The sequence below is a fragment of the Oncorhynchus gorbuscha genome, linkage group LG14 (assembly GCF_021184085.1).
Source record: "Oncorhynchus gorbuscha isolate QuinsamMale2020 ecotype Even-year linkage group LG14, OgorEven_v1.0, whole genome shotgun sequence".
Classification (NCBI taxonomy): domain Eukaryota; kingdom Metazoa; phylum Chordata; class Actinopteri; order Salmoniformes; family Salmonidae; genus Oncorhynchus; species Oncorhynchus gorbuscha.
The window spans coordinates 46,503,579-46,519,368 of NC_060186.1; positions in this window are offsets into that span (position 1 = coordinate 46,503,579).

Here is a 15,790-nt window from a genome sequence, read left to right on the forward strand (position 1 = left end):
CATATTATCGCCCAAGAGAATTCTCGTCGGTCATTGTCACAGCCGTGTATATACCCCCTCATGTCGATACCACGACAGCCCTCAAGGAACTTCACTGGACTGTATACAAACTGGAAACCGTATATCCTGAGGCTGCATTTATTGTAGATGGGGATTTTAATTTGAGAACAAGGCTACATAAATTCTATAATCATATTGATTGTAGCACTCATGTTGGCAATACACTGAATCACTGGTATTCCAACTTCCGCGATGCATACAAGGCCCTCCACCACCCTCCCATCGGCAAATCCGACCACGACTACATATTGCTCCTACCGTCCTATAGGCAGAAAATTAAACAGGATGTTCCTGTGAAAATAACTATTAGATGCTAGTCTGACTAATCATAATCTACGCTTCAAGATTGTTTTGATCACGCAGACTGGGAAATGTTCTGGGCAGCCTCAGAGAATAACATCAATTTATCCGCTGACTCAGTGAGTAGTTTATAAGGAACTGCATTGGAGATTTGAATCAGTATGTTGGCAGCAGCCACTCAATGTTAGTGATGGCTGTTTAACAGTCTGATTGCCTTGAGATAGAAGCTGTTTTTCAGTCTCTCGGTCCCAGCTTTGATGCACCTGTACTGACCTTGCCTTCTGGATGATAGCGGGGTGAACAGGCAGTGGCTCAGGTGGTTGTTGTCCTTGATGATCTTTTTGGCCTTACTGTGACATCGTGTGCTGTAGATGACCTGGAGGGACGGCAGTGTGCCCCCGGTGATGTGTTGTGCAGACCTCACTACCCTCTGGAGAGCCTTAGCGTTGTGGGCGGAGCAGTTGCCGTAGCAGGCTGTGATACAGCTCGACAGGATTCTTTCGATTGTGCATTTGTAAATGTTTGTGTGTTTTTGGTGACAAGCCAAATTTCTTCAGCCTCCTGGGGTTGAAGAGGCGCTGTTGCGCCTTCTTCACCATGCTGTCTGTGTGGGTGAACCATTTCAGTTTGTCCGTGATGTGTTCGCCGAGGAACTTAACTCTCCACTACTGTCCGTTGATGTGGATAGGGGGGGTGCTCACTCTGCTGCTTCCTGAAGTCCACGATCATCTCCTTTGTTTTGTTGACATTGAGTGTGAGTTTTTTTTCCTGACATCACACTCACACAGGGCCCTCACCTCCTCCCTGTAGACCGTCTCATTGTTGTTGGTAATCAAGCCTACTACTGTAGTGTCGTCTGCAAACTTGATGTTTGATTTGGAGGCGTGCATTACCACGTCATCATGGCTGAAAAGGGAGTAGAGGAGAGGGATGAGAAATCCTCACTCCACAGTGTTTCCAACCCCCCCCCGGGGCGTCCCATTGAAAAGTCCAAGACCCAGTTGCACAGGGCAGGGATGAGACCCAGGGTCTCGAACTGAATGACGAGTATCGAGGGTACCTTGGTGTTAAATGCTGAGCTGTTGTCGATGAACAACATTCTTAACACATTTAAATGTTTTACTCACGTTGGCTGCGGTGAAGGAGAGCCCACAGGTTTTGGTAGCGGGCCGTGTCGGTGGCCCTGTATTGTCCTCAAAGCGAGCAAAGAAGCTGTTTAGTTTGTCTGGGAGCAAAACATCGTGGTCCACGATGGGGCTGGTTTTCTTTTTGTAATCCGTGATTGCCTGTAGACCCTGCCACATACCTCTCCTGTCTGAGCCATTGAATTGCGTCTCTACTTTGTCTCTATACTGACGCTTAGCTTGTTTAATTGCATTGAGGAGGGAATAGCTACACTGTTTGTATTCGGTCATGTTTCCGGTCACCTTGCCCTGATTAAAAGCAGTGGTTCATGCTTTTAGTTTTGCGCGAATACTGCCATCAATCCACGGTTTCTGGTTGTGGGAGGTTTTAGTAGTCGCCGTGGGTACAACATCACCGATGCACTTGCTAATAAACTTGCTCACCGAATCAGCGTATACATCAATGTTGTTGTTCGACGCTATCCGGAACATATCCCAGTCCACGTGATTGAAGCAATCTTGAAGCGTGGAATCAGATTGGTCGGAACAGCTTTGAACAGACCTGAGCATGGGTGTTTCCTGTTTTAGTATCTGTCTATAGGCTTGGAGCAAAATGGAGTCATGGTCAGATTTGCCAAAAGGAGGGCGAGGGCGGCTTTGTATGGGTTGCGGAGGTAAGAGCAACAATGATCCAGGATTTTGCCAGCCTGGGTCGTGCTTTCGATATGCTGATAAAATTTATGGAGACCTGTTTTCAGATTAGCCTTGTTAAAATCAAGGCTAATTGTTAAAATAAATGCAGCCTTGGGATATGTGGTTTCGAGTTTTCATAGAGTCTAATGAAGTTCTTTCAAGGCCATCGAGGTGTCTGCTTGGGGGGGATATACACGACTGTGATTACGATCAAAGAAAATTATCATGGTAGATAATGCGGTCGGCATTTGACTGGTTACTGTTTGTAATGATTTGTCTGCTGGGTTATGTTCTCAAATAATCTCAAGGTATGCTTTTGCCGTAAAGCATTTTAAAAATCTGACACCGTGGTTGAATTCACAAGAAGTTAGTCTTTAAACCTATGTAAAATATATTTTGTTTTCTTGGCGCTCTGCAATCTCACTGGATGTTGGTCAGGTGGAACGCTAGCGTCCCACATACCCTAGAGAGGTTAAAACCTCTTGGTGTTAGGTGGCAGTATTTTCATTTTTGGAAAAAAACGTTCCCGTTTTAAATGGGATATTTTGTCAGGAAAAGATGCTAGAATATGCATATAATTGACAGCTGTGGATAGAAAACACACTAACGTTTCCAAAACTGTAAAGATATTGTCTGTGATTATAACAGAACTGATGTTGCAGGTGCCCCAGATTTTGAAAGCGCTGCGTTCCAATGACGCCCTATATGGCTGTGAATGTACCATCAACGAGCTTACGCGTTCTACTTATTCCCCAAGGTGTCTACAGCATTGTGATGTAGTTTTACGCATTTCTGTTGAAGAATAGCCGTATGGGGGCACATTGCGTAAGTGGTCACATGGTGGCTCTGAGAGAGATTTTTGCATAAAGTGCAGAGGTAGCCATTACTCCAATCGGTCCTAGAGAAAAAGGAATTGTCCCGATGGATATATTATCGAATAGATATTAGAAAACACCTTGAGGATGGATTCTAAACAACATTTGCTATGTTTCTGTCGATATTATGGAGCTAATTTGGAATATTTTTCGGCGTTGTGGTGACCACAATTTCCGGGCCCAGAGTGAACTGCTTCCTACTCTGTCCCAGATGCTAATATATGCATATTATTAGTAGCATTGGTTAGGAAACACTCTGAAGTTTCAAAACTGTTTGAATGATGTCTGTGAGTATAACAGAACTCATATGGCAAATGAAAACCTGAGAAAAATTCAACCAGGAAGTGGGTCATCTGAGGTTTGTAGTTTTTCAAAGCTTGGCCCACCTACACAGTGGGATATGGATCAAGTTTCACTTCCTACGGCTTCCACTAGATGTCAAACGTCTTTAGAAACTTGAATGAGGATTCTACTATAAAGGAGAGGCTCATGAGTTCTGTTTGAGTCAGTGGTCTGGCAGAGTGTCTCAGGCTCGTGACGCTCTCTCTCGACAGAGTTACCTCTTATTCCAGTGCTTTTCTTCAGACATAGGAATTCTCTTGGCACATTATTGATGTTTTATGTTAACAATTGTATTTGAATTAACAGATGGCATACAAGTTTTGTATTGAGGCACATATCAGTTCGAGAAGGCATGTCTGCCAAAAAAATGCTTTTGGATAAAAATAAAGTAGTCACAATTTGGCTTTTGGTCAAATCTTTAACCAGAAGCTCTAATTTTGGTGGAATAGTGATACATGATGCCACAAGAGTTGATTTAACATATATAGCCACCCCTGAAGATGTAATAAGCAACGTCAATGTCCTTATCCGGGATCAAACCATTTAGCCAAGTCTCTTGTGAGAACCAAAATATCTGGGCTTGTGTCATGCACCCAGATATCAAGGTCTATTTTACATCAATCTTTGCACCTTGATATGTAATATGTGTCATGACTCTTCTGGTCGAGGATCCAAGGCCTCAGATTAGCTTGGCAAATTGCTGATAGATAGCCATACCCCCCTCACTCCTACAGGAGATGAGGGGGGGCTGGGCCAGCTTTATGACACCTTCACACCCTGTCGTATATCAAGGGAGATATAACTCTCACTCTGGCTCTTCAGTATGTCCATAAAAGTTAATATTTCTAAGATAGGAATGTTAAAAATTGTCAGTGGGGGATCTAAAAAATAATCATGTCATATTGTTTATTATGTTGTGATGTCATTAAAAACTGTATAACGAAAATACTGTAACTTAAAGAGCTTTCACATTGTGTTAATGTAGACTGTATACAAAAAAACAATTATCTTATGGTTTAAAATGTTAATGTTTTACTGTGACTTATTGAAGGCTCCTAAGTGGTCCATAAGGTTAGAAATCAAACCAAATGAATACAATATGAAGAATGATTGAAGTATTTTTGTTAAGATAAGAATGTGATTTTAGTTTTCTACCCCCCCTGGAGCGGGTCAGCCACCACCGGCCTGAGGAGAGACACATGGGAACGAGGGTTTAATGCAGTAATCGGGGGGAAGCTGTAACCTAAAACATACCTTGTTCACTCTCTTCAGGACTTTAAATGGAGAGAGGTTAGTGGAAGAGTGGTGGATCGAGTTCTGGAACATCTCTGCCCAGGGCACGAACGCTGCCAACTCCCCCGGCCGGTCCTGGTATTAAGACCTCAGAAACCTACCCACATCCTGGTTAACTCTCTCCACCTGCCTGTTACTCTCGGGGTGAAAACCTGAGGTAAGGCTGACCAAGACCCCCAGACGTTCCATGAATGCCCTCCAGACCCTCAAAGTGAACTTGGGACCCTGATCAGCCACTATATCCTCAGGCACCTTGTAGTGCCAGAACACGTGCGCAAACAAGGCCTCCGCCGTCTGTAGGGCCGTAGGGAGACCAGGCAAAGGGAGGAGATGGCAGGACTTAGTGCCAGAACCGGTTAGTGGATTGGGCAGCATTCGTGCCCTGGGCAGAGATGGCCCAGAACTCGCTCCGCCACTCCTCCACTAACCTCTCTCTTTTCCAATGTGTGTTTGGGTATCACCCGTTTTTGACTCCTTTGCATCAGACCGAAGCTCCTGCGGTGTATGACTGGTTTTGGTGTGTGGAGGAGACATGGGACAAATGGAAAATGAAAAATGGATCGGCGATGGCGAGAAGACCGGCGACGTCGACCTCCGCCTGAACAAGGAGAGGCACCTACAATAAGTGACTTATCGATATATAACATATATTTATATATCTTTAGATCGTTAAATCGGGAGATGGGAACACTATAAACAACTTCTTCCGTGGTGCCCCAAACTCTGAGTTCATTGAAACATGATTAATTTACTCGGGTAACAATTAAACATAGTTAGTTGATTCAATAAATAACAGTCATCACATTAATGAAAGTCACTTCACAACATATATAATAGCCCAAGCCTACGCGATTTGAAAACATCGGGGTATACATATTTAAGGTATAAGCACTTGATGAAGTTACCACAGTTTACTAACAGTAACAAACCGACAGTGGCTTGCAAAAGTTTTCATCCCCTTTGCCATTTTTCCTATTCTGTTGCATTACAACCTGTCATTTAAATGGATTTTTATTTGGATGTCATGTAATGGACATACACAAAATAGTCCAAATTGGTGAAGTGAAATGAAAAAAATAACTTGTTTCAAAAAATCCTAAAAAATTAAAACGGAAAAGTGGTGCGTGCATATGTATTTACCCCATTTGCTACGAAGCCCCTAAATAAGATTTTATGCAACCAATTACTTTCAGAAGTCACGTAATTTGTTAAATCCAAGATGACGTAGCAGTGGCGATGTCTGTTTTGATTGTCTTGTCCCATCCATTGAATATATAGTTTTTCTTCGTATATATTTTGTATATTTGTATTATTTTTTAAATCTCATTTTCCATCTATGGACTTAACATACTCTCCTGCAACCCGCCTCACCTAATGTGGTATGGATCTGATATTTTTACACTTTTGAACCGGAACCCCCTTCTGAAGCTAGCCAGCCTACTAGCTACTAGCTAGTAGTTAGCTTGGAGCAAGCCTCGAACTTGGCCCTTCTCCGGCTAGCCAAAGATTTAGATCTGACAATTCCTGGGCTTCAATACCTCTTCTGCCAATTGGCCTGGACTCTTTGCTACCGACACGGAGCCCCGCCGATCCATCACGACATGTCTGTCGACGTAACCGTCCGAGGGGGGGTTCAACAGACTCTTGTTGCGACGTTCCCCTGAGGCCCATCTGCCCCAGCCTGCTAGCTGTCTGAATCTCCGTGCCTCCTGCTCACCTAGCTACTCACTGGACCCTATGATCAATTGGCTACACATGCCTAATGTCAGCATGCATTGTCTATTGCTGTTTTGGTTAGTAATTCTTCCCTTATTTCACTGTAAAGCCTCCAGCCCTGCTCAATATGCCTGATGTTCAGGTGACCACACCTGGCTTAAATGGTGTTTCTAGAGACAAAACCTCTCTCTTCATCACTCAATGCCTAGGCTTATCTGCACTGTACTCACATCCTACCATACCCTTGTCTGTACATTATGACTTGAATCTATTCTTCCGCGCTCAGAAACCTGCTTGTTTTACTCTCTGTTCCGAACGCATTAGACGACCATTACTTTTAACGTTTAACCGTACTCTTATCCTACTCCGCATCACTCCCATTCCCCAGGCGCTCTCATTTGTTGACTTCTGTAACCGTAAAAGCATTGGTTTCATGCATGTTAACATTAGAAGCATCCTCCCTAAGTTTGTTTTATTCACTGCTTTAGCACACTCCGCCAACCCGGATGTCCTAGCCGTGTCTGAATCCTGGCTTAGAAAGGCCACCACGAAAGTTTCATCCCTAACTATAACATTTTCCGAAAAGATAGAACTTCCAAAGGGGGCTGAGTTGCAATCTACTGCAGAGACAGCCTGCAGAGTTCTGCCATTCTGCAGTTGTCACCATATGAGAATTGATCGCCCCCCATCTATCTTCAGAGTTCGTACTGTTAGGTGACCTTTACTGGCACATGCTTAACACCCCGGCCGTCCTACAATCTAAGCTAGATGCCCTCAATCTCACACAAATCATCAAGGAACCTACCACGTACAACCCGAAATCCATTACCATGGGCAACCTATTAGATATCATCCTGACCAACCTGCACTCTAAATACATCTCTGCTGTCTTTAACCAGGATCACAGCGATCACTGCCCCATTGCCTGCGTGCGTACTGGGCCCACGGTCAAACAACCACCCATCAACAATATCAAATGCTCCCTAAAACACTTCTGCGAGCAGGCCTTTCTAATCGGCCTGGCCCGGGTATCCTGGAAGGATATTGGTCTCTTCTCGTCAGTAGAGGATGCCTGGTTGCTCTTCAAAAGTGCTTTCCTCTCCATCTCAATTAAATAAGCATGCCCCATTCAAAAAATGTAGAACCAAGAAAAGATATAGCCCTTGGTTCACCCCAGACTTGACTGCTCTTGACCAACACAAAAACATTCGGTGGCATTCTGCATTAGCATCGAATAGCCCCCGCGATATGCAACTTTTGAGGGAAGTCAGGAACCAGTCAGTCAGTTAGGAAGCTAAGGCTAGCTTTTTCAAACAGAATAAAACATCTTTCCCATCTTTGGATACTGGATTAACAAACCTTCAAATGAGCTTCAATGCCATGCAACATTCCTTCCGTGGCCTCCAACTGCTCTTAAATGGTAGTACAACTAAATGCATGCTCTTCAACCGATCACTGCCCGCAGCCACCCGCCCGAGTAGCATCACTACTCTGGACAGTTCTGACTTAGAATATGTGAACAACTATAAATACCTAGGTGTCTGGCTAGAATGTAAACTCTCCTTCCAGACTCACATTAAGTATCTCAAATACAAAGTTAAATCTGGAATTGGCTTCCTATTTCGCAACAAAGCCTCCTTCACTCATGCTGCCAAACATACCCTCGTAAAATTGACTATCCTACCGATCCTTAACTTCGGCAATGTAATTTACAAAATAGCCTCCAACACTCTAATCTGCAAATTGGATGCAGTCTATCACAGTGCCATCCGTTTTGTCACCAAAGCCACATATACTACCCACCACTGCAACCTGTATGCTCTCTTTGTCTGGTCCTCGCTACATATTCGTCGCCAAACCCACTGGCTCCAGGTCATCTATAAGTCTTTGCTAGGTATAGATCTGCCTCATCTCAGCTCACTGGTCACCAAAGCAATACACGCTCCAGCAGGTATAATTTCCTTCCCAAAGCCAACACCTGCTTTGGCTGCCTTTCCTTCCAATGACTGGAAAGAATTGCAAAATTCACTGAAGTTGGAGACTTATATCTCCCTCACTAACTTTAAGCGTTAGCTGTCAGAGCAGCTTACCGATCGCTGCAGGTGTACACAGCCCATCTCTACATAGCCCATCCAATCAACTACCTACCTCATCCCATATTTGTTTTTGTTTTTCTGCTCTTTTGCACACCAGTATTTATACTTGCACATCCTCATTTGCACATGTATAACTCCAGTTATAACTCCAGTTTGGTGTTCACCAAAAGGCATGTGGGAGACTCCCCAAACATAGGTACTCTGGTCAGAAGAGACTAAAATTGAGCTTTCTGGCCATCAAGGAAAACGTTATGTCTGGCGCAAATCCAACAACTCTAATCACTCCGTGAACACCATCCCCACAGTGAAGCATGGTGGTGTCAGTATCATGCTATGGGGATGTTTTTCATCGTCAGGGACTGGGAAACTGGTCAGAATTTAAGGAATGATGGATGGCGCTAAATACAGGGAAATTCTTGAGGAAAACCTATTTTAGTGTTCCAGAGACTTGAGACTGGGACAGAGGTTCACCTTCCAGCAGGACAATGACCCTAAGCATACTGCTAAAGCAACACTTGAGTGGTTTAAGGGGAAACATTTAAATGTCTTGGAATGGTCTAGTCAAAGCCCAGACCTCAATCCAATTGAGAATCTGTGGTATGACTTAAATATTGCTATACACCAGCGGGACCCGTCCAACTTGATGGAGCTGGAGCAGTTTTCCCTTGAAGAATGGGCAAAGATCCCAGTGGCTAGATGTGCCAAGCTTACCCCAAGAGACTTGCAGCTGTAATTGCTGCAAAAGGTGGCTCTAAGTGGCTCATAGTATTGACTTTGAGGGTGGGGGTGAATAGTTATGCACATTCAAGTTTTCTTGTTTTGTCGTCCTATTTGTTGTTTGCTTCACAATCAAAATTATTTTACAGCTTCAAAGTGGTAGGCATGTCGTGTAAATCAAATGATACAACCCCCCCAAAAATCTATTTTATTTCCAGATTGTAAATCAACAAAATAGGGAAAATGCCAAGTGGATGAATACAATACTTTTGCAAGCCACTGTAACAGTGGAATTCAACTTCATGGTCACAATATTAATTCCGTCAATAACTCTGCTAACATGGTTATCTGTAGCAGTATGATGATAATGCTGTGGAATAGTGGGAATTACCTGAGCAGGGGTTGGGCTGTGTGTATCATACTCTACAATTATAAATAAGCATAGGCTTTGCTATCAATCCTTTCTCTACAACTGTACCTGTGTGGTTTGTTCGTGTTGGCTTGGGAGCAATGTCTCCATTGTACACTTTTAACACTGACCTCTTGGAACTGTTACCTGCATCTCTGTGGAGAAAATTACCCTGCTGGTTCAGTCAATGCCTGTGTTGGCATGGAAATGTGTTATCTGTTCCATTATTTACCACCAAGAAAGTCTCAGAAGAAAAGAATCTGGAGGGGAAAAAGTATTTGACTAACAATTGAATGAGCAATGGGCATTGACCTGGTTAAAGCAGATAATTAAATTAATTATCTGATGCACACATGTTCAAAATCACACAGGGAGAAAGTGATTATGATGTCCTATTAATTAGATATCTGACCTTAGTTTATGGGGAACATGTGGTGTTAATAACATCATTATTATTTACAATGAAGGCCTACTGGGGAACAGTGGGTTAACTGCCTTGTTCTTCTGCAGAAAGGCAGATTTGTACCTTGTTAACTCGGGGATTCGATCCAGCAACCTTTCAGTTACTGGCCCAACGCTCTAACCGGTAGGCTACCTGCCATTTACAATGCCAAATTTCATAAAATTCTGTCTTATCCAACTTGGCTGTTGGATTATAGACACCTGTTGCCTAACCCATTAACAGGATTGGTTAACTCTTGAGATTCCTAGGGTCTCCACTGAGCTGGGCAAATCTGCTTTTTGTTTTTCTGCACCGTATAACTGGAACAAAATGATGATGTTCTGGTGCCGTTCTGGCTATTTAAAGTATTGGTTGGGAATATATTTGTGAAGGAATGTAACTGTTTTTATCTGGGTGATTTGTGTTTTATTTGTGCTTCCCATTACTATATTTTTGTATTTTAATATGTATTTGTTTTGGGTATACAGGGCACCTAAGGTAAAAGATACCAATTCGAATCCCCAAATTTAAAAAATTGCTGAAGTTGGAGACTTTTATCTCCCTCACCAACTTCAACCATCTGCTATCTGAGCAGATAAAAATCGGTAAATAGCCCACCCAATTTTACCTACCTCATCCCCATACGGTTTATATTTATTTACTTTTCTGCGCTTTTGCACACCAGTATCTCTACCTGTACATGACCATCTGATCATTTATCACTCCAGTGTTAATCTGCCAAATTGTAATTATTCGCCTACCTCCTCATGCCACAATATATATAGACTCTCTTTTTTTCTACTGTGTCATTGACCTGTTAATTGTTTACTCCATGTGTAACTCTGTGTTGTCTGTTCACACTGCTATGCTTTATCTTGGCCAGCTCGCAGTTGTAAATGAGAACTTGTTCTCAACTAGCCTACCTAGTTAAATAAAGGTGAAATAAAAAAATAAAAAAATAAAAAATATATGTTTTCCTGTTGAAATAAAGTTAAAATAAAACACTGTGTGTATGAAAAGTATCTTATACCCTTATACAGCTTATTTTGTTATAGTAATTTTATCTGAATATGCTGACCACGGGCAGAACCTGGCAAAACCCTGTTCAACATTAATGCTGGCAACAATGACAAGATACTGGAACTCATCATATCTCTGGTTCCTCTGCCAGTGTTGTGGGCTATTTATGAGATATAGACAGCAAACTCCATCACTACTGCTTCTCCATCGGTACCAGCTGACCCTCAAGATCATGAGCCGATGATCCTCTGCTACTTACTGACGTTACATTTGTTTAAATGTCCTGAGATTGTGGAAGCTAAATGAGTTCCTGCAGTAATTGCTAATTTTGTCATGACTGTGATCATTGCTACTTCACAGTTACTGCATTGCAATCTGTTATATACAGTTGAAGTCGGAGGTTTATATACACTTAGATTGGAGTCATTAAAACTCATTTTTCAACCACTCCACACATTTCTTGTTAATTTTAACAAACTATAGTTTTGGCAAGTCGGTTAAGACATCTACTTTGTGCATGACACAAGTAATTTTTCCAACAATTGTTTACACTTGAGTGGGTTGAGTCACTGACGTGATCTTCCTGTCTGGGCTGGCGCCCCCCGTTGGGTTGTGCCGTGGCGGAGATCTTTGTGGGCTATACTCGGCCTTGTCTCATGATGGTAAGTTGGTGGTTGAAGATATCCCTCTAGTGGTGTGGGGCTGTGCTTTGGCAAAGTGGATGGGGTTATATCCTTCCTGTTTGGCCCTGCCCGGGGGTATCATCAAATGGGGCCACAGTGTCTCCTGACCCCTCCTGTCTCAGCCTCCAGTATTTATGCTGCAGTAGTTTATGTGTCGGGGGGCTAGTGTCAGTTTGTTATATCTGGAGTACTTCTCCTGTCTTTTCCAGTGTGCTGTGTGAATTTAAGTATGCTCTCTCTAATTCTTTCGTTCTCTCTATCTCTCTCTCGGAGGACCTGAGCCCTATGACCATGCCTCAGGACTATCTGGCATGATGACTCCTTGCTGTTCCCAGCCCACCTGGCCGTGCTGCTGCTCCAGTTTCAACTGTTCTGCCTGCGGCTATGGAACCCTGACCTGTTCACCGGACATGCTACCTGTCCCAGACCTGCTGTTTTCAACTCTCTAGAGACAGCAGGAGCAGGAGCGGTAGAGATACTCTTCATGATCGGCTATGAAAAGCCAAGTGACATTTACTCCTGAGGTGCTGACTTGCTGCACCCTCAACAACTACTGTGATTATTATTATTATTTGACCATGCTGGTCAATTATGAACATTTGAACATCTTGGCCATGTTCTGTTATAATCTTCACCCGGCACAGCCAGAAGAGGACTGGCCACCCCTCACAGTCTGGTTCCTGTCTAGGTTTCTTCCTAGGTTTTGGCCTTTCTAGGGAGTTTTTACTAGCCACCGTGCATCTACACCTTGCTTGCTGTTTGGGGTTTTAGGCTGGGTTTCTGTACAGCACTTTGAAATATCAGCTGATGTATGGACCTTGTGAAGATGCTTGGGGAAAAAGCTACAAAAGTATCTATATCCACAGTAAAATGAGTCCTATATCAACGTAACCTGAAAGGCCGCTCAGCAAGGAAGAAGCCACTGCTCCAAAACCGCCATAAAAAGCCAGACTACGGTTTGCGACTGTACATGGGGACAAAGATCGTACTTTTTGGAGAAATGTCCTCTGGTCTGATGAAACAAAAATATAACTGTTTGGCCATAATGACCATCGTTATGTTTGGAGGAAAAAGGGGAATGCTTGCAAGAAGAACACCATCCCAACGGTGAAGCATGGGGGTGGCAACATCATGTTGTGGGGGTGCTTTGCTGCAGGAGGGACTGGTGCACTTCACAAAATAGATGGCATCATGTGGGAGGAAAATTGTGGATATATTGAAGCAATATCTCAAGACATCAGTCAGGAAGTTAAAGCTTGGTTGCAAATGGGTCTTCCAAATGGACAATGACCCCAAGCATACTTCCAAAGTTGTGGCAAAATGGCTTAAGGACAACAAAGTCAAGGTATTGGAGTGTCCATCACAAAGCCCTGACCTCAATCATAGAGAACATGTGTGGGTAGAACTGAAAAAGCGTATGCGAGCAAGGATGCCAACAAACCTGACTCAGTAGCACCAGCTCTGTCAGGAGGAATGGGCCAAAATTCACCCAACTTATTGTTGGAAGCCTGTGCAAGACTAACCAAAACATTTGAGCCAAGTTAAACAATTTAAAGGCAATGCTACCAAATACTAATTGAGTGTTTGTCAACTTCTGACCCCATGAGAATGTCATGAAAGAAATAAATGCTTAAATAAATCATTTGCTCTACTATTATTCTGACATTTCACATTCTTAAAATAAAGTAATGATCCTAACTGACCTAAAACAGGGAATTCTTACTAGGGTTAAATGTCAGGAATTGTGAAAAACTGAGTTTAAATGTATTTGGCTAAGATGTATGTAAACTTCCGACTTCAACTGTAAATCTTGACCCTCATACTAGCCTTTACAGCCAAATATCACTTCCGAAATGTCAAAATAAAACATATTGATGTGACCAGCATTGTAGACCATTTCTCTCCTCTTACTGTAGCTTTACCTTATCTGATAATAACAGAGATATTCTGTGAAAACCACCCTGCATACATATTGCCGGCGGGCCAGTAGCGATCAACCGGAGTCAAAGTTAGCGGCCCACCGGCGGGCACTGCCTGCAGTTCGCCTGCGTTTTGCTAGTTTTTCCAGCGGACCACCGGCACTTTCCCGACAGAGATCCGCTACCGGACCGCTGGTTCATAATAAGTATTTGTTAGCGGCCAAAGGTCGGTCCTCCCTTAATATTATTAGTATCTGTCCACACAGTAATGAATCCAAAATAATGTACACCACTCTCAATAATCATTGCAAATTTAATGTAAAATGCATTACAATATAAAAATATCTATATTGTAATGGCTGTTGGTTTGAAGAAGGTGAGGACCAAGGTGCAGCGTGGTACGTGTTCATGTTTGTTTATTGACACTGAACACTAAATACAAAAATAACTAAGGGAATAACCGAAACAGTCCTGAAAGGTGATAAACACTAAACAGAAATCAATTACTCACAAAACCCTGTGGGGAAATGCTACCTAAGTATGGTTCTCAATCAGAGACAACGATAGACAGCTGTCCCTGATTGAGAACCATAGCCGGCCAAAACAAAGAAATAGAAAAAGAACAGAATGCCCACCCAAATCACACCCTGACCAACCCAAAAATAGAGACATAAAAAGCTCTCTACGGTCAGGGCGTGACATACATTGAATACATGGTAACAATGAATATACATTTGATACTTTTTTAAATAAGTATTATACAATTAGTAATAATAATAAACTATATATATATATATATATATATATATAACTATATATATATATATATAACTATATTATATATATATATATATAACTAACTATATATATATATATAACTTACTTCTCTGTCAGCAGCTCCCTTCAGAAATTTTGCCACCACCTCTTGGAGGTTCCTCTCTGTTGCCTCTTTTGTGGAGGTGTTCTTTTTTTATCGCTCCTAAAACCACAGAACAATTCTCATCAGTATTTGTTCTTCATGAAAAAACAAGGTCAACAACTATTTAAACACATGTTTCAGATTCAAAACTATATCTATATTACCAGTAAGTGAATTCATAGAGTTATAAAAACTTACTGTGAACAATGTTTTTATAGCTAGTGTAACAGGGTTATATTGGTGATTCCCCTTGCCACTTTATTGTTAAGCCAATGGGGTTTTGGTTTGAGTTTGTCTTGCTTTCACCTACTCAACATGGCATCTTATTGGCTGGTTTGCGTAGCTTTCTTACGAGGGGGGATGTTCCAGTTAGAATCGTCCCAGTGAACAAGCACCAAACCAGCGGTAAGTTGTTGGTTGCAAAGCACTGTACATCAAAAGTGATTTTTATACTCTCAAGTGATGATTTAAATGTACAATTTATATCAAATTGTTTGTAAATGTTATTCAAACATCACACATAAGATGCAGCGGTTTTTGGAGAATATTTGTTGTGCATTTTGTTGTGATGAATTCCCGCCAGTACTAGCTAGGAACTTACTGTGTCTGGTGGGGGTTCATATATTTTGTACAGTGCGTGAGTGAAGAGTTGGATGGTGAGATGTGCATTGCATGACATGCAATTTTGTGCCGTTCCAATCAGGTACATTGTTAAAGATATTATATTGTATATTGTAATTGTATTATTTTGGTAACTAGCCCAGTGATCAAGCACCAAACCAGCGTGCGTGAGTGCAGAGTTGGATGGTGAGATGTGCATTGCATGACGTGCAATTCTGTGCCGTTCCTATCAGAATAAATCTACATGATCTATTCATTACACTACAACGGTTTGATTTGTTTGATCGTAGCTAGCTACATAGCTAGCTACATAGCCGTCTTTGTATCAAAGATAATTGTGTAGTCTAGAGCGATTTTCTAGGTTAGCTAGCCAGCTATTGTAGTACTTTTAACGCAACGTAACGTAAACAACACTGCTAGCTAGCCAGCTAGCCCCCGAATAGCAGCACGGCAGAAACTATTACACTCAACGGAACGACTTGATTAGTGTAGTGTCAACAACGCAGCCACTGCCAGCTAGCCTACTTCAGCAGCACTGTATCATTTTAATCATTTTAGTCA